Source organism: Phyllobates terribilis, unplaced genomic scaffold (genome assembly GCF_046119375.1).
Source record: "Phyllobates terribilis strain yellow unplaced genomic scaffold, ASM4611937v1 Scaffold_5__5_contigs__length_657084704, whole genome shotgun sequence".
Lineage (NCBI taxonomy): Eukaryota > Metazoa > Chordata > Amphibia > Anura > Dendrobatidae > Phyllobates > Phyllobates terribilis.
Genome location: NW_027362765.1, coordinates 24,983,986 through 25,004,747, shown reverse-complemented (window position 1 = coordinate 25,004,747; position 20,762 = coordinate 24,983,986). Strand labels below are relative to the sequence as shown.

The 20,762-nt window shown below is 39.6% G+C and overlaps 1 long non-coding RNA gene across 2 annotated transcripts; it reads left to right on the top strand.

Annotated features, from left to right (window-relative positions):
- The first annotated feature begins 434 nt into the window (after positions 1–434).
- On the top strand, positions 435–12,764 carry LOC141271820 (uncharacterized). 2 transcript variants are annotated; one of them, XR_012321933.1, is made up of 5 exons: positions 435–562; positions 3,242–3,266; positions 9,704–9,765; positions 9,861–9,926; positions 11,017–12,764. It is a non-coding gene; the product is annotated as an uncharacterized lncRNA (long non-coding RNA). The 2 variants fall into 2 exon arrangements; XR_012321934.1 differs by lacking the exon at positions 3,242–3,266 and having other exon boundaries at positions 11,017–12,763.
- Positions 12,765–20,762: the final 7,998 nt, after the last annotated feature.

Genomic DNA, 20,762 nt, shown 5'->3' with positions numbered 1-20,762 from the left:
GCTCCACTCCGTACACCTCATACACGTGCGGCTCCGTACACCTCGTACACGCTCGGCTCCGCTCCGTACAACTCATACACGTGCGGCTCCGCTCCGTACACCTCGTACATGTTGGGCTCCGCTCCGTACACCTTGTACACACGCGGCTCCGCTCCATACACCTCATACACGCGCGGCTCCGCTCCGTACTCCTCGTACACACGTGGCTCCGCTCCGTACACCTCGTACACACGCGGCTCCGCTCCGTACACCTCGTACATGCGGCTCCACTCCGTACACCTCGTACACACGCGGCTCTGCTACATCCACACTGTAAACCCCTCCTGACCCCACGCATAAACTTCCCCTCATCCAGCACTATGACAACCAGCACAGCAGAGTCCTGCATCCACTGAGGCCCCTGATCATGTGACCCCTGACTCCTCCCCTCCTGTGACTTCATCACAGGTCCTGTGCGCACAGAACAGCCATATATGTGGTGGCGGCTCTGCACTAAGGAAGACGAGGAGGGCCGGGAGAAGACACCAACACTAAATTCACAAGGAAGCAAATTCGCTTCCAGGTAGGACTGTTCCTATAGTGTATTACATTTCCTACTACGGTTTCCCTCGGGATCGATAAAGTGTATCATACTGTATATAGTCTATCTCCTTCGTAGAAGCCCCTTCTCCAGCATTTGAAATTCAATTGGATCAAGATTCCCATTGATTTTATAGAACTCTGAGGCTTAAAGCCAATTTCAAGGCTGATCTATCTAATGTTGACTCACACTCTTTGTCTATTTCACTTGAACAATTTGGCTTAAGAAATTTGAGTCTCACCATCCCTAGTCCGCTTAACCCTCCTAAGACTTCTCATCCTATTGAGACATTCATTTCCCTAGTACAAAGAGATACCACAGAAATGGTGAATCACATTAAAAGAGGTGATTTTCACTTAAAACACAATCTCACTTCAGAGGAACATGGGGTCATCTCCAATCTAAAGAATAAGAAAACACTAGTTATAAAACGGTCTGACAATAGTTGCGATGGACAAAACCTACTATATTAAAGAGGTTGTCCACTACTTTTTCATTGATGACCTATCTTTTGGATTGGTCATCAATGTTTGATCGGCTGGGGTCTGACACCCGGCACCCCCCGCTGATCAGCTGTTATCAGTGTCGGCGATGCAGCCAGCCGGAAGTGCTCACTTGCGGAGCTGACCATCTTCTGGTAGTGGCCAAGTCTTGATACTACACATCCACCTCCTATCAAATCAATAGGAGGCGGATGTGCCGTACCCTGCAGAAGATTTCCAGCTCTGCCAGTGAGTATTTCCGTCCGGTGGTTGCCGCTGCCACCGATGACCACTGATCGGCGGGGGTGCCAGGTGTCAGACCCTGACTCATCAGACATTGATAATCTAAAGGCTAAAGTAGTGAACAATTTCTTTAATGAAGCACGTGCACAGTTGGCGGATGCACAGACTTACACACAGATCTCTAGGGATCCTACTACTGATGTCTCTAAAGCAATTGTTACCTTTGTTTATCTCTAAAAGAAACATGGTGACGACAAATTAGGGGATTTCCTTATCAATTCACACCTAGTCACACCTGTGTTTTATGCACTTTCTAAAATTCACAAATATCTGACACAACCTCCAGGATGCCCCATAGTCACTTCAACTAATTCTCTTCTATCTCCACAAACTTTAGAGAAAATATTGACACCTGTAGTACAATCTACTAGATCTTACCTCAAAGACACCTCAAATTTCCTATCATGTCTAAGAACCTGGGTGCCATTACCATCTGAATGCCCCCTTGTCACTATGGATGTCAATAGTCTCTACACCAATATTGACCATTCCTTAAAGATTACCACCATGGAAGAATTTCTTCATTTTACCATCTCTTTTTCCACAGTACAAAATAATTTTTGTATGGATACCATCAGATTGATCCTCACCAACAACTTCTTTCTTTTTGAGGACCAATTTTACATTCAGACTACTGGGACCGCAATGGGCCCAAATGTTGCCCCCTTTATACCAATGTATTTATGGCCAGATTCGAAGAAGAGTTTGTCTACTCTCATCCCATGTTGTGTCAACATGTAAACTTATGGAAACGTTACATTGATGACTTTTGTATATGGCATGGCTCTTCTGATTAACGTCTCTTGTTCTTTCACGAACTAAACAGTTCTATTCCAAAATTAACTTTTACTATTCATTACCATCACAAGAATATTAATTTTCTAGACACCACTGTCATACTCAACACTGATGGCCAAATTAGTACTGACCTCTTTACTAAAACTACCAACAAAATTAGTCTCTTACACTATACAAGCTGCCACCCACAAGCCACAACACATCAAAATGGTCTTAGCCAAATCACAACGGGACAGTGAATCAAATTGTCTCCAATGATCATACCCGAATCATTAGACAGTGTGAGATGACAAAAAAAATTCTTGATAGAGGTTATCCGGAGAAGACCATCACAGCACCACTTATTTCTAATGCAACTACATCTAAGGCCAAACGTTTGGCATTTGTTAACACTTGCCACCCTTTTATGCATAAAATTTACTATTGTATTCTCCATTGGCCATTACTAATGAGGGCCTACACTGATGTACCTAAATTTCATTTTCCTCCATTCATTTGTAATAAAAAAAACAAGAACCTGAGGGACCATTCTCGAACAAGCCGAGTTAGGCCCTGGCGGGGAAAGTTAATGCAGTGCTTTCGTGTTACACAACAGAAGGGAACAGTCCCTTGCTTATACTGTTTACCATGCTCTAACATAAATAAAGGTAACTCATTCACATATCTATACTCAGGTAAATGTTTTCCCATGACTTATCCTTTGTGTTATACCTAATTAAATGTCCTTGCGATCTCGGATATGTTGGGGAAACTACCCAACATATCCGAGACTGAATTTCACAGCATAAAGCTACCATTCATTGCAAAAAGACCATGCTACCTATACTCTCTCACTTTATTGCAGCAGGGCATTTGATTACACAACTACAGTTCCTAGTCTTGGAACACACTCCGATTGCAAGATGTAGGGGTAATAGAATTCAAAAACTCAAAGAACATGAGGCCTTTTGGATCCACACTTTACGGACATTAGAACCGGGAGATCTCAATAGAGAATATGAATTCTTTCCTTAATATTTATTTCAAAAACATAATATTATATTGTAATCATTATTATCCCCTTATTTTTCATTCACAGATTTCTTAAGATAACATCCAAAGTAGTAAGTCATCTTTGATCTTTCCTTCTCTCTCTTCTTTTTTATTTTTTCTTCTCTCACTTTCCTTTTCTTCTCTTCTCATCTCGGCCATGCATACACTGTATACTGTGGGAACATCCACATACTTGTGGATATTGTTTCTCAGAATATCCTTTCATCCATTGGATATAATAAATATATATATACATACATACATACATTCTCTGTGTTGGTTTTTCGTATTTTTCCCCACTTATCAGCATTTTAATTACATTTTTTTCTTCATTTTTTCACCTTTTTTTTCTTCATTTTTTTTAATCATTTTTCCTTAGTTCTTCCCCTCCTCTTTTTTTCTTTATCCTTTTTCCCTTAATTTTATTTTACCAGCTATTTTTCATTTTATCCCTGCTTTTCTTTTCTTTTTTTTGTTACAGTATCCTTCTTTTTCTTTTTCCATGATTTTTTTCCTTTTTTTACATCTTATTTATTCATTTCTTTTCCATTTCACGTTACCTGGAAATCTACTCCCTTACATAGTGCCAGCTTTCATTATAAATTAATTTTGAGATATAGACATGTATCACATGTATTATGTGCAGCACCATGGAATCAATGGCGCTATATAAATAAATAATAATATAATAATCATTGATACGATCATGTGATCTCCAAAAGGATCTTCGCAGGCGGATTAATACATCACATGGTTTAAATCATGTGACATGCTTCTGCTTTCCTTTCCCGGAGATATTTCGAGCGCTTCCCATGTGCTTTTCACATATATACTGTACAGACCAAAAGTTTGGACACACCTTCTCATTTAAAGATTTTTCTGTATTTTCATGACTATGAAAATTGTACATTCTCACTGAAGGCATCAAAACTATGAATTAACACATGTGGAATTATATACTTAACAAAAAAGTGTGAAACAACTGAAAATATGTCTTATATTCTAGGTTCTTCAAAGTAGCCACCTTTTGCTTTGATGACTGCTTTGCACACTCTTGGCATTCTCTTGATGAGCTTCAAGGGGTAGTCACCGGAAATGGTCTTCCAACAATCTTGAAGGAGTTCCCAGAGATGCTTAGCACTTGTTGACCCTATTGCCTTCACTTTGCGGTCCAGCTCACCCCAAACCATCTCAATTGGGTTCAGGTCTGGTGACTTTGGAGGCCAGGTCATCTGGCGTAGCACCCCATCACTCTCCCTCTTGGTCAAATAGCCCTTACACAGCCTGGAGGTCTGTTTGGGGTCATTGTCCTGTGGAAAAATAAATGATGGTCCACCTAAACGCAAACCGGATGGAATAGCATGCTGCTGCGAGATGCTGTGGTAGCCATGCTGGTTCAACATGCCTTCAATTTTGAATAAATCCCCAACAGTGTCACCAGCAAAGCACCCCCACACCATCACACCTCCTCTATGCTTCATGGTGGGAACCAGGCATGTAGAGTCCATCTGTTCACCTTTTCTGCGTCGCACAAAGACACGGTGGTTGGAACCAAAGATCTCAAATTTGGACTCATCAGACCAAAGCACAGATTTCCACTGGTCTAATGTCCATTCCTTGTTTTCTTTAGCCCAAACAAGTGTCTTCTGCTTGTTGCCTGTCCTTAGCAGTGGTTTCCTGGCAGCTATTTTACCATGAAGGCCTGCTGCACAATGTCTCCTCTTAACAGTTGTTGTAGAGATGTGTCTGCTGCTAGAACTCTGTGTGGCATTTACCTGGTCTCTAATCTGAGCTGCTGTTAACCTGCGATTTCTGAGACTGGTGACTTGGATAAACTTATCCTCAGAAGCAGAGGTGACTCTTGGTCTTCCTTTCCTGGGGCGGTCCTCATCTGAGCCAGTTTCTTTGTAGCGCTTGATGGTTTTTGCAACTGCACTTGGGGACGCTTTCAAAGTTTGCCAAAATTTTCGCACTGACTGACCTTCATTTCTTAAAGTAATGATGGCCACTCGTTTTTCTTTACTTAGCTGCTTTTTTCTTGCCACAATACAAATTCTAACAGTCTATTGAGTAGGACTATCAGTTGTGTAACCACCTGACTTCTGCACAACACAACTGATGGTCCCAAACCCATTTATAAGGCAAGAAATCCCACTTATTAAACCTGACAGGGGACACCTATGAAGTGAAAACCATTTCCGGTGACTACCTTTTGAAGCTCATCAAGAGAATGCCAAGAGTGTGCAAAGCAGTCATCAAAGCAAAAGGTGGCTACTTTGAAGAACCTAGAAAATAAGACATATTTTCAGTTGTTTCACACTTTTTTGTTAAGTATATAATTCCACATGTGTTAATTCATAGTTTTGATGCCTTCAGTGTGAATGTACAATTTTCAAAGTCATAAAAATAAAGAAAAATCTTTAAATGAGGTGTGTCCAAACTTTTGGTCTGTACTGTACTTAGTATATTTATTGTGCTATTATTATGACTATTATCATATTTGTTCTTGGGTAGTACGTTATATATTATTTCATTATGTCACCGTCCCGTTACTAGTTTTTTACATTGCCTTCTTTTTCCATATACACCGCGTGCAGAATTATTAGGCAAATGCGTATTTTGATCACTTTGATACTTTTTATACATGTTGTCCTACTCTAAGCTGCATAGGCTTGAGAGCCAACTACCAATTAAGTAAATCTGGTGATGTGCATCTCTGTAATGAGGAGGGGTGTTGACTAATGACATCAACACTCTATATAAGGTGTGCTTAATTATTAGGCAACTTCCTTTCCTTTGGCAAAATGGGTCAGAAGAGAGATTTGACAGGCTCTGAAAAGTCCAAAATTGTGAGATGTCTTGCAGAGGGATGCAGCAGTCTTGAAATTTCCAAACATTTGAAGCGTGATCACCGAACAATCAAGCGTTTCATAGCAAATAGCCAACAGGGTCGCAAGAAGCGTGTTGGCGCAAAATAACTGCCCATGAATTGAGGAAAATCAAGCATGAAGGTGCCAAGATGCCGTTCGCCACCAGTTTTGCCATATTTCAGAGCTGCAACGTTACTGGAGTATTAAAAAGCACAAGGTGTGCGATACTCAGGGACATGGCCAAGGTAAGGAAGGCTGAAAAACGACCACCTTTGAACAAGAAACATAAGATAAAACATCAAGAATGGTTCAAGAAATATCTTAAGACTGATTTTTCAACGGTTTTATGGACTGATGAAATGAGCATGACTCTTGATGGGCCAGATGGATGGGCTAGAGGCTGAATCAATAAAGGGCAGAGAGCTCCACTCGGACTCAGATGCCAGCAAGGTGGAGGTGGGGTACTGGTATGGGCTGGTATCATCAAAGATGAACTTGTTGGACCTTTTCGGGTTGAGGATGGAGTGAAGCTCAACTCCCAGACCTGCTGCCAGTTTCTGGAAGACCACTTCTTCAAGCAGTGGTACAGGAAGACGTCGGTATCATTCAAGAAAAACATGATTTTCATGCAGGACAATGCTCCATCACATGCATCCAACTACTCCACAGCGTGGCTGGCCAGTAAAGGTCTAAAAGAAGAAAAAATAATGACATGGCCCCCTTGTTCACCTGATCTGAACCCCATAGAGAACCTGTGGCCCATCATAAAATGTGAGATCTACAGGGAGGGAAAACAGTACACCTCTCGCAACAGTGTCTGGGAGGCTGTGGTGACTGCTGCATTCAATGTTGATCGAAAACAGATCAAGCAACTGACAATCTATGGATGGAAGACTGCTGAGTGTCATCATAAAGAAAGGTGGCTATATTGATCACTAATTTTTTTTGTTTTTGCATGTCAGAAATGTTTATTTCTAAATTTTGTCTGATATTGGTTTACCTGGTGAAAATAAACAAGTGAGATGGGATTATATTTGGTTTTTATTAAGTTGCCTAATAATTCTGCACAGTAAGAGTTACCTGCACAAACAGATATCCTCCTAAAATAGTCATATCTAAAAAAAAAAAACACTCCAACTTCCAAAAATATTGAGCTTGGATATTTATGAGTCTTTTCGGTTGATTGAGAACATAGTTGTTGATCAATAATAAAAATAATCCTCTAAAATACAACTTGTCTAATAATTCTGCACACAGTGTATATTGAATTATTTTTCTATATGTAATATTGACAGATAACCTTGACAAAGGCCACAAATTGGCCGAAACGGATTCTGTTCTGTGTCCCCTTTGGTCGGAGTTTCATTAAATCTCACTTATTCAGCAAATTTACCACTTTTCTATCTTGCTTAGAGAAGAGTCAGACAACCGTATAACTTGGACATGGATCACATGGCAATCCTCGGACTGGCTGTCATCTCTCTTGTCCCGAGTGTGTCAACTGCATAGAAATACGTGCTGTCACATTCGGGCCAGGAGAGTTGACGGCCAGTCCAAGCAATGCATTGCGATCCTTGTCCGAGTTATACGGCCGTCTGACTCTTCTCTTACACTGACTCTTGGTCACTTTTACAGTATTATTTGTTCCTCACTACTGGCAAGGATAAGTTCAGCAGCAAATTTCAATGATTGATCTTTCTCTTTTTGTAGACTGTTTAGTTTCTGACGTGGGTTTGATGGACCCAAATTTTAACTTATTTGAATGCTTCACCTCTGGACTGTTAGAGGGGTGATCACTCACTTCTGCTTCAAGGGTAAGCAGTACCAGTGACATTACGACCGCACACACCTGCTGGGACAAATGTACAGTCAGCAGGTTATCATGCACATGTAATTTTCTAATTAACAACAGACATTCATGACCCCTGCTGATCGCACACATGTTTTGGCTGCAATGTTTAGTTGTGACTTCACCAGCACCTTTTGAATTAAATCCATTCTCTTTTATGCCTTTTGAACTCCAAATAATAAGACATATGTTTTACGAGTGCTCGGGAAATCAATGCAGCACAACCCTGGCCCAGGCAGAGACTTAAATAGTGTTACAAACATAGGAAACTTCCCGTCAAAAGAAATTTAGCGTGAATAGAAATGTGACACTTCTTCTCCCAGGATTGTTAGCTATTTAATCACCAAAAAATAGGAGTAACGAGAAGATGGATACACACAGACAAAACGGAGTATGTTCTTTCACATGCCCAAAATTGGTCACAAAAGAGGGGAATTTCAGAAGGTATGTAGGAGTGCGATAGCTGCGTCCTCCGGACTTTCCTGCTTTCTTCATCTTCGTTCCCTACCTGAATACCTATAATTGTATCACAACGGTGGATAATTTCTTGTTTGGGGCCCGTAATATACAAACAGGAGTCCTTTGACAAGGTTTCCCTTATACATGGACTTGATTACCTTGGGTATAAGATAGATTAGCGCTTTTACGGCTACATGTACTAACAAACAAAACAATACTAATTGCATACAGGTTTGTATGATCTCTGAGACCCACCCCCTTAGATCCAATTGGCTGGTTCAGGAACGAAAATGTTTCTCCCTACAATGATTCTTTGTGTCAGGTTCCTGTAATCATTTCTCTCTTATTTCGGCTATTTTCTGTAAAATTGTGGTTAGTGACTTCAATTAGCTAAGACCATCACTCTTCTAGTTTTGTGACTCTTTTAAACTGGCTGGCCTGAATTCAAGTGGGATTTTCCTCAAGCTTCACCAAAGTTGCCTTAGTTACGAGAAACTGAAATGGCCCACCCAATCTTGGCTCACAGCTCTTTCTCACATGTAGTTTTAGGACTACCCAGTATACCGGCTTGCGATCATGTGTTCCTTACACTGATTCAGGGTCAGAAATGGAAGAATACACCTGTATTGAACCAAAAAGTATCTCATATGGATAGAGACCTGTTTTTTTCTACCTGGAGTGTATCTTATTGAGGAAAGAGCTAAAAGCAAGCATTCGGTCCATGGCTTGCCGGTCTCCTTTGCCTTCTGGATTTTTAATTTTAATGTCCCATTCAGCCTTTCCACCTTCCCACAGCTCTATGGATTCATTCCCAGAGACTGCAAAATCTCCCTCATGACCTCTCCTCTGGAAAAATGTGAACCTCTTTCACTTCAAAAAATAATTTACCTTCTGCATTTTTCCTCACTTTCGAATCCAATGGCAAGAGCGTAGCTGGATTCAAGACTTTACATTATTTCATTTTTACTTGTGGGAACATGAGAAGGGTATATTGTAGTCAAAGTTGCCTGGCCATTGAAATGTGTCTAGGTTGTACCTGATTTTGATAATTTTATAATCAAGAGCTATTTTTTTTGACCCTTTCAAGCATGGCTAGAACCAAAGAAAATGTTCAAGGCCATCCTTAGAAATTTGTAATTAACATAATTGACATGGACAACCTTCTTATGATACAGTTTTGTAGAAAAGGATGGCATTCAATTAATTAGTCAGTTTACTAGATGTAATGTATTAGAAATACCAGTTTTCTCTAGGTTTGAAAATTATTTTTTAAATTTGTAACTATATTAAAAAATAAATATATTTAATGTTCTTACTCTATTTTTTTCAGTTTGAAGTGTTGTTCCTTTAGGCTATTGCTTACTCTTGAGATTTTGCTACGCAACCAGTCTGGTAAGCTACATATCTAATTATAAATTATTTTATTTCGATCTTTTACTATTTTATGTTTGCTAATAAAAAAAATGTTGGAAATGTTTATTTAACAGGTTTGGAATCTAACATTTACAGAGTCTGAATTTAGGTTCAGTATATTAAAGATACTATTCAACCAGGTAAGTTAAAACTATTATTTTGTCATATCTTACCAAAAGGGGCCGTCCATCTTTGGTGCCATTTTTTTTTCTTACTTAAATGCATGCAATTGGGGCAGAAAAAAAAATTGTGGTTTAATTAAAAAAATTTGTATTGTTCCTTCCTATAGCCTGTGTATTAAACGGTCTATTGTTGGCTGCAGAATTAGTTAACCTAGCAGGCCATTTCTTCTGTATTTTTACAGATTTATTTTACTCCCTTTACATAGCGCCATCAATTCCACCGCGCTTTACAGACATCAGCATTGTACCCATTGGGGCTCACAATCTAGATTCCCTATCAGTATGTCTTTTGGAAATGTGTTGAGGACATGACTTTGTGGTACTTACTATTATACGGGTATGACATGTTCTCCTCCTACACTTGTTAGTGCAGCTTTCCTCAAAGACTACACAGCTCTCTAGTCAATACAATGGCTTCCGGTGGAAGAGCAGGTGACCAGACCTGTCCATCAGTCTCCTCCAATAAAAGAGCAGTTTTCTCATCTGAAGTCTTCAATTGGACAAAGCTGATTCACAGGTCTGGTCACATGTTCCTCAACCAGCAGCCATCGTATGGACTGGAGAGCTGTGCAGTCTGTGAGGAAAGCTGCATTTTCCTCGATGCCGATACCTGCCCTTGAACTTAGCCTGGTAGGTACAATGTCCTGCATGCATGCATTCTACAAAAGCAATATGTATATGTTCGGATAGAAGATTTTTTTCATTAAAGTGGTGAGCGGTTGCTCAAAATTATACTAATTGTAATTCTACTCAACAAAGTTTTGTCCTTCATAAAGAATCAAAACATACTTTATTAAATATCATTATTGGTAATTAAAAAATAATATTCTGTTTTTCATTCAGAGTAAAAAAAACAGCATGCCCCAGTTTAACTTGGACCGTTTGTAATTTTTTTTTCTTTATTATTTTCCTCTTTTCCGTAATTTTTCCTTTTATGCGAGTCAGTCTAATCATGTAATCTGTTACCATAATTTTTTTTCTTACGGTGCATTATGAAAAATATTGTCTAATAACTGCTGTAAAATAATTTTCTAATTGTTTTCTTTAGGTGAAAAAGAAAAATGCCTACCTGTTTGGTGAACCAGTGTTCAAACAAATCAGGGAGAAAGGGACAAAGTGCGGAAATAATCATGCACAGATTTCCCAGTGATGTTGCAAAAATTAAGCTTTGGCTACAGGCTACCGGTCAACAGTTTGAAGATATTGACACATTAGCACAGAGAATTCTTGATGAAAGAAAACTCAACAAGCATGGAATCTGTTCTGTTCATTTCACGGATGATTGCTATTATTTCGAACTAAAAACAAGAATTCTACATAAGGATGCTGTACCGTCTATATTTCCTGTTGTGGCTGAAGGTGAAAAAATAATCTCAGAAAATTTGAAGAAGGATCTAAATAGAACAAGAAAGAGAGCATTCATGGCTACTTTAAGTATTCCCGCAAGTGTCAGAGAACCCTCCATGGAAAAAGTACTTGAACCAGATTACTTCACCAAACCAGGGTTTCATTCCATTGAGACTCAGACAGAGTACACACTACTGAACTCTGAAATCATTATGAAGGTCATTTTTAACCCCCCCACCTATGCTTTCGAAGAGCCAGTTACACATAGTATTGATAATTCTGATATCCACGACACTTATGAACCGAAATATAGACCTAACTTCTCCTCTTAAAAAGAAACCTCCACATAAAGACTGAACTATTCAAAAATATAGATGTTGACTATTTTTGAAGGTGTTGCACCACTATCTCCCATCATTTAAGATCATCCACAACATCTTCAAAATTTAGATTAGTCAACTGGAGATTTTGGGGATAATCCAAGGTTTCAATCTTTTGCAAGTCAAATTATTGACTAAACATATTTTATGAAGATTTTACTTTATTCGGTGTTTGTTTTTATATTTCATCACAACTAATTAGTTATGTTATTAAACATATTTCGTGTTTGTTATTCGGTGTTGATAGTGTTGTTTTTTATCACAACTAATTAGTTTTTTTCTGTTTTTTTGGGGTTAACATTATTGTTTTCTAAATCTTAACTACTAGGCCACGTGCACACGTTCAGCATTCTAGTGAGTTTTTTACCTTTACCTCAGTATTTGATTCTAATTTCAAGGTTAGTATATAAATTAACATTCCTTTTCCAATTTCTAGGTGTTTGATAATTGCAGGAAAATGCCTGTAGGTTTTATATTGTGTTGGAGTTCATGATATTTTAAAAGTTAAAAATTGGATAACAGTGGAGTATTATTAACCCCCTTACCTATATATAATGTATTACTATGTCATATGCTGACTTCCTGACTTTGATGAGGGCTTCTATACTGAGCCTGCATCTTTCCCTAGAGATGATGGCTGATTTAATTGTAGAATTGCTGCTTACAATAGGTGGCACTATAGAGTTCAAGTCCTCTTTTTCTCTGAAGAGGCAATTTGCATACGAGAGGTTAGGATTTTATCAGCATTAAAGCACCTTTATATAGAGGCCATTAGTTTGGAGTATAAATCTTGATGGCAGGTTCTTCTTAAAGTGCAAATTTTTTGGTGTCAGATTATTGGGACAACTAACAATTGAGTAATTATTTAAAATCAAAGTCCCCTTAGATCAAATAATATGCGAATTTGTGAATAGAGACGGGAATCGATTTTCAATGATTCTGAAAAAGATGATAATTTGATTTTCCAGAACCATGCCATCACAGTTCAGAGAGAGAGAGAGAGAGAGAGAGAGTGTGCGAGAGTGATCGCCCCCAGAAACAGGAAGCCTACCGAAATAACAGGGGCGATACCTCTCCATTTGCCTCAGTGTGTTTATAGAGTATAAGAGCCTTATTAGGACATATATATACACTCCCTGACAGAAGTTATGTCGCTTATCCATGTTATGTAAATAAAAGCTTATAACCTGACGTTAAATTCATCCATTGGTTTTATAAATTACTCTTTTGAAAGCTGAAACCCTCCCAAATTTGGTTTAGGTAAAGAAAATAAATTGGCAGCAATGCTGAAATATTGATCATTTAATGAACACAGAATGGTCAGATTTTGGCAAGACAAAAGTTTAGTCATCTGGTCATATAATGCACCCAATCCTAGTTGACATCCTCACCAGTGCTCAGTAAATTATCGGTTAATTAGTGGGTGTGTATAAAAAGAAACCCAGCACCCCAAACCTTCACTTGAACTGCAACTTGAGCTCTGACGACATGCCAAAAATCCACCCTGCGACCAAAGCCTTGATTATCAAGAGGCTGAAGACCAGAGCCACTGCAGAAGTGGCTGGCATCTTTAATGTGTCTCAGCTTCAAGTACAAAGAATTAAAAAAAGATTTGAAGAGACTGGAGATGTGTTTGACAAGCCCAGGTCCGGCAGACCCCGCAAGACAACTGCTCAGGAGGAACGTTTGTTGGTTAGAAAATCCAAAGCAAGCCCCTCTTCCACTGCAACAGAGCTCCAACAGGCCTGGTCACCTCAAGTCCCTGTGTCAACTAGAACAGTTTGTAGGATTCTGTCTCGAAATGGCCTCCATGGTTGAATCAGTGCCCAGAAGCCAGCAATAAACAAAAGGCAAATAAAAAACAGTGAGGCATTTGCAAAGTCCCACAGCCTGCTAAACAGATGGACGCTGAATAAGTGGCAGAAGGTGGATTTCTCTGATGAATCTTCAGTAGAATTACACCAAAGCTGCTGCAAATACTGCAGGAGACCTACTGGAGCCTGTATGGATCCAAAATACACCCAGAAAACAGTTAAATTTGGTGGTGGAAAGATCATGGTCTGGGGTTACATTCAGTATGGGGGTGTGCGAACCATTTGCAAGGTGGAAGGCAATATCAATAGCCTAAAATATCAAGAAGTATTAGCTACCTCTTACATTCCAAATCATAAAAGGGGTCAAATTCTGCAGCAGGATGGTGCTCCATCTCATACATCCATCTCTACAACAAAGTTCCTCCAGGCAAAAAAGATCAAGGTGCTCAAGGACCGGCCAGCCCAGTCTCCAGACATGAACATCATTGAGCATGTTTGGGGTAGGATGAAAGAAGAAGCTTGGAAGACAAAACCAAAGAATCTAGATGAACTCTGGGAGGCATGTAAGACGGCATTCTTTGCTATTCCTGATGACTTCATTAATAAATTGTATGAATCATTGTTGAACCGCATGGATGCAGTCCTTCAAGCTCATGGAAGTCACACAAAATATTAAATATGACTCTAATAGCACCACAACTTCATTCACCAATGTTATGCCACATATATTTGTATTTTAAGATAATTATTTGTTTGAATATCACATTACTTTCTGTGGGTGACAAAACTTTTGTCTTGCCAAAATCTGACCTTTCTGTGTTCATTAAATGATCAATATTTCAGCATTGATGCCAACTTATTTTCTTAACCTATACCAAATTTGAGAGGGTTTCGGGTTTCAAAAGAGTAATTTATAAAACCAATGGGTGAATTTAACGTCAGATTATAAGCTTTTATTTAAATAACATGGATAAGCGACATAACTTCTGTCAGGGAGTGTATAAATATGTGTGTGTGTGTGTGTGTATATATATATATACAGTATATTAGTACTGTATATGGTGAAGGTTAATAGCTATTTTGTGTGTGTATATATATATATATATATATATATATATATATATATATATATACACACACACACACACACACACACAAAATAGCTATTAACCTTCACCATATACAGTACTAATATACAGGTGCTTTTCACTAAATTACAGTATCATCAAAAAGTTAATTAAAATTCTTCAATACAAAAAGTGAAACTCATATTATATAGTTATTACAAATAGTGATCTATTTCAAGTGTTTATTTCTGTTAATGTTGACAAAAGTCATTATCTCAGTAAATCAGAATAATTAACAAAAAAGCACATGCAAAGGCTTTCTAAGCATTTAAAAAAGTCCCTTAGTCTGTTTTAGTAGGCTCCACAATCATGGGGAAGACTGCTAACTTGACAGATGTCCAGAGGACAGTCATTGACTCACTCCACAAGGAGGGTAAGCCACAAAACGTTATTGCTAAAGAAGCTGGCTGTTCACAGAGTGCTGTATCCAAGCACATTAATGGAAAGTTGAGCGGAAGGAAAAAGTGTGGTAGGAAAAGGTACACAAGCAACTGGGATAACCGCAGCCTTGAAAGGATTGTTAAGAACAGGCCATTCAAAAATCTAGAATATAGAGCAAGGAAAAAGAGAGAGCACCAGGTATCCAGCGGATCTTCATTAAAATATAGCTTTTATTGGAAACATATTAAAGCAGCCATGTCACAAGGACAACACACGGAGTACAAATCCACAGAGCATGGTAGTCCCAACGCGTTTCAGCTAGGTGTTAGCCTTAATCATGGGATTAATCATGATTAAGGCTAACACCTAGCTGAAACGAGTTGGGACTACCATGCTCTGTGGATTTAATGAAGATCCGCTGGATACCTGGTGCTCTCTCTTTTTCCTTGCTCTATATTCCAAGTGATTGCCTGGAACCAAGGCTATTCCGCTGTCGGATCACCTCTAACACAGAGCCTCCAGCTGTCTACTAACGGGTGAGCTGATATTTTTTTCCCTCTCCTTCTTCCCTGCTATTTATTCAAAAATCTGGGGGAGCTTCACAAGGAGTGGACTGCTGCTGGAGTCATTGCTTCAAGAGCCACCACACACAGACGTATCCAGGACATGGGCTACAAGTGTCGCATTCCTTGTGTCACGCCACTCATGACCAATAGACAACGCCAGAAGCGTCTTACCCGGGCCAAGGAGAAAAAGACCTGGACTGTTGCTCAGTGGTCCAAGGTGTTATTTTCAGATGAAAGAAAATTTTGCATTTCATTTGTAAATCAAGGTCCCAGAGTCTGGAGGAAGAGTGAAGAGGCCACAATCCAAGCTGCTTTAGGTCTAGTGTGAAGTTTCCACAATCAGTGATGGTGTGGGGAGCCATGTCATCTGCTGGTGTAGATCCAGTGTGTTTTATCAAGATCAAAGTCAGCGCAGCCGTCTACCAGGAAATTTTAGAGAACTTCATGCTTCCCTCTGCCGACAAGCTTTTTGGAGATGGAAATTTCATACTCCAGCAGGACTTGGCACCTGTCCACACTGACAAAAGTACCAATACCTGGTTTAAAAGCAAAAGTATCACTGTGCTTGGTTGGCCAGCAAACTCGCCTGACCTTAACCCCATAGAGAATCTATGGGGTATTGTCAAGAGGAATATGAGAGACACCAGACCCAACAATGCAGATGAGCTGAAGGCTGCTATCAAAGCAATCTGGGCTTCCATAACACCTCAGCAGTGCCACAGGCTGAAGAATTGAAGTAAATTAATTTTTTGATGATATTCTAATTTAGTGAGGAGCACCTGTATATACACTTTTTTTTTATGAGGAAAGCCTATCACCAGAAATATAAGAGAGGGAATCAGCACGGTGCTGTCATGGTTCTGGAAAATAAAATTACCGGTGAGTAATTATCTTTTCCCTTCACCATGACAGTACTGTACCGAGACATTAAAATAGAAGAAAACACTATGGAGCAACCATCGCTGAAAGAACCTTTCTTCCAAAAGAAAGATCAGAAAGCCCCAGATCCAACCTGTAGTGCTAAAAGAAGGTGGAAGGTGTTGACCAGACTGCAGCCTTGCAAATTTGATCAACAGAGGCATTAGCCCTTTCTGCCCAAGAAGTAGCAATGACCCTTGTAGAGTGTGCTCTAATTCCATGATGTAGATTCTAGTCAGAGGCAGAATAGGACAAGATTATGGCCCATTGTAACCCATCTAGCGATTGTGGATTTAGTGGCCCCTCTACCCTTATTTGAGCCTTGGAAAAGAATAAACATGGCTGAGGACTTTCTCCAGTGACTTGTTACCTCCAGGTATTTTAGGATACACCTTCTGAAATCCAGGAAGTGAAATTCAATTTCACCTTATCACAAAAAGAAGGAAGAACTATTTCCTGACGCCTGTGAAACCTTGAATTCACTTTTGGGAGAAATGCTTGGTCAAATTTTAATATCACCCTATCCTCTAAGATTTTTATAAATGGGGGGGTTGACTGAAATAGCCTGTAACTCTCTCACCCGTCTAGGTGAAGTTAGTTCTGCCAAGAGTATTATTTTTAGTGTAAGCACCCTAATAGTAGCAGATGATATAGGTTTTAAAAGAGCTTTTGTAAGAGCATTCAAAACCAAATTCAAGTCCCAAGTGGTCTACCCGAGGACGAGCTACTGGTCTAGATGAAAAAAAATAATGGAATAAATCTATGCATCCATGGGTGGTCAGCGATTTTCTGATCAAATAATGCTCCCAAGGCTGATATCTGAACTTTTAAAGTGCTAGTGGATAGGCCCCTCTCAAGACCTTTTTGGAGGAATTCTAATACTTCCAAAACAGGAACTTGTGTTTTGGTAGTGATAACCCGACCAGAAAATTCTAAAAACTTATTCCAGAATTTAGTGTATTTAAGAGAGGTAACTTTTTTTCTACTTAACAGGAGAGTGGAAATCAAATTCTGCAAGAACCCCCTGGCTGATAACCATCCCATTTCAAATTTCAGGCCATCAGGTGTAAGTTGGGAACCTGAGGTTGGATTACTGGCCCCTGGGACAGTAGGTCTGGATCGTCAGGTAGTATCCTGAGAAGGGGGCAATTAATATGACCCTGGCTTTGTCCTTTCATATTTTTTCAATACTATTGGTATTATGGGAAAAGGTGTGAAGACATAGCTCAGATGAAAATTCCAGTTTTGTAGAAGTGCATCCACCGCATTCGGGAACTCCCTCGGGTTTATTGAAGAAATTTTTTCCAATTTTTTTCTGGTAGCAAATAAATCTATTTCCAGAAGACCCCATGCCATACAAATTTGATCGAAAATTCTCATGTTTAAAGACCATTCCCCTTCAGAGAGAGAATGGCGACTTGGGTAGTCGGCAATGATGGGTAGTCGTCCTGATTAGAATAAAAACGTCTGTTCTGCTATACAGAAAATGTTCTCTACATCTGTCATTAAGGCATCTGACCTGGTTCCCCCTGGTGATTTAAGTAGGCCACTGCTGTATTGTTGTCGGACAGAATTAACACGTTCTTACCTCTACGCCATTTCAAGGTTTCACGTATGGATTTCCTGACTGCGGTCAGCTCTTTTAGGTTGGAGGAATAGTTTTTTATATTGGAATCCCAAACTCCTCGAAAACAAAAATCATTTAGGTGGGCACCCCAACCTACTGGACTCGCATCCGTGTTAATTACCACTGGTCTTTGAACTGTCCATGGAACCCCTTTTAAGAGGTTTTACTTATCTGTCCACCACTCTAGTTAGTTTAGAACCTTCGTAGACAGCCGAAATTTTTGATCCAGATGATCTCTTCTCGTGAAGTGTATTGCCAGGATCTCCCACTGTAGACATCATAGGTGGAACTGAGCCCATTGAAGCGCTGGAATCGTGACAGTTAGGAATCTTAATGAGGACACTGCTTCTCTTACGGAGATGACTTGTTCTTCCTCAACTTTTAGGAACTGTAGTCTGATCTTTTGAACTTTTTCTGGTGGAAGAAACCATCGTTGCTGAATAGTGTCTAAGCCAATGCCCAGAAAAACCTGAACTTGAAGGGGCTTCAATTTTGACTTTTCTCTTTTTATTATCCACCCTAACCTTGTCAGGATGGATAAAACTTGTTTGTTTGACTGCTATTGAACAGTCCTTTTCTGCTCCTAGTACTAGAAAATCATCTAAATATGGCACTATTAAAATGCCTTTTTTCCCTTATACAAGATGTCATTTCTGCCACTATTTTGGTAAAGATTCTGGGAGTTAAAGACGCCCCGAAGGGTAGGCACAGGAATTGTAGATGCATAAGGGCGCCTTTGAAACTCAACGCCGCTCTGAGATATTTTGGTGGTCTGGGTGGATCGGGATGTGGTAATACGCATCTTTTAAGTCTATTACTGCCATGAAACAAAATGGGTACAGAAGCTTCACTGTAGATCTTAGGTTTCCATTTTGAATTTTCCATTTTTATGTAGCAATTCAGGGCTTTTAAACTGATTAGGTTTCTGTAGGAACCATCAGTTTTTTTTATTATAAATAGATTTCTGTAAAACCCTTGTTCCTTTTCTGACTCTGGAACTCTAACACCCGTTTCTTTATTAACTGCTTTTTCTAACAAGATCTGGTTCTTTATTCCTACCCAAGTCTCTATCATCCGGCGTGGAGGATAGAAAGACAAACTTAGTTTGAGGCCTATGTAAAGAGTATCCACTACTCATCAGGTAGTGGGAAGTAAAGCCCATTGATGACAAATTTTCAATCTTCTCCCTACTGGAAGCCTGGCGTCAGTGTTGTTTGGATCCTCCTTTTTAGGTGCTGGGCTAATTAAATATGAATCCTCTACTTTGTCCTCTTTCTCTTCCCCAAGCCCGTCCACCCCTTCCACTGTCTTCTCTCTGGCCACTTCCTCTGGTTGCTGAACCCTGAAAGGATCTATGAAGAGGAGGGGGGGAATTTTTCATCTTATCTGCCGCATTCTCCAAGATCTGATCAAAGACCGTACCAAATAGTCACTCTGACAAGGAATGGAGTACAGTTTCATTTTTGACTGGAAGTCTGCTGACCAATTTTTAAGCCAGAGAGCTCTACGTGCTGAGTTTGAAAGACCACAGGCCCGGGCAGCAAATCTAATACTATCCCACTGATGCATCTGCCAGGAAGTCAGCTGCTTTTGAATAGTGGATAATGCTCCTAAAAGTTGTTCTTTTATTTCTTAGCTGGGAATCTAGCTCTTGAAGCCATTTAACCACGGATCTGGCTGTACAGGTGGCCACTATACTTGGCTTAAATGATACGGACACTGCCTCCAATGTTCCCCTGAGGAATATGTCAGCCTTCCTATCTAATGGATCTTTCAGATCCCAAATATCCCAGGATAGGGCCACATTTTTGGAAACTCTGGCAATAGCAACATCAATTTTCAGGGATTTTTCCCATATATTGCGCAGATCTTTGTCAAACGGGTATTTCCTTTTAAGAGTTCTAGGAACCGACATCCTCTTAACAGGTCTCTTCCATTGTTTTTTTGATAAGGGAAAGCAAATTTTATGGGCTTGAAAACACTTGATGTTTTTGCTCTTCCAAGTTACTAAACATGGAATCCTGTACTGATCTACGTTCTTTAGGAGTCTCTACTCCCCCATAGTAGACCTGATGATTTTTAGTAGCTTTCCTGTTTCTTCTACCAGAAAACACGGTTGACCAAATTCACCATCAGATGATGATGAATCTGAACAATCTGAGTCAATCAATTCCCCGGACTCCACTTTTTCTTTTTCCGAACTAACCTCTGAAGGTTTATGCTGCTAACCCGGAGGTGGAAGAGCCTCGGGTATGACAAATTTTTCCTTTCACCGTACTCTTAACTTCATCTTTAATCAATGTTTTAATTTCTTGAAATAGGGAAGGAGACTCTTCCATTAATTTTTTTCTATACATGAGTGGCAAAGTCTTTAGTGTAGGATTTGTGTGATGCTTCCCTGCACATTTTTTGTTTTTTGTTTTTGTCACAGCTTTCATGGGCGTATTTTGAAAACAGGTAATAATAATCAGCATGTGTTTAAACAGAAATCACTCACCCAAACCTAGGCCCCAGAACTACGGCTCCAGGAGTAGGTTTTAGATCATCTCCATAACCAAGCAAACTTGGATTTTCCATGCTGCACTTGTAGCTGTACATCCACTTGACAAAATACCCACTCCTTCTACTCTTTTT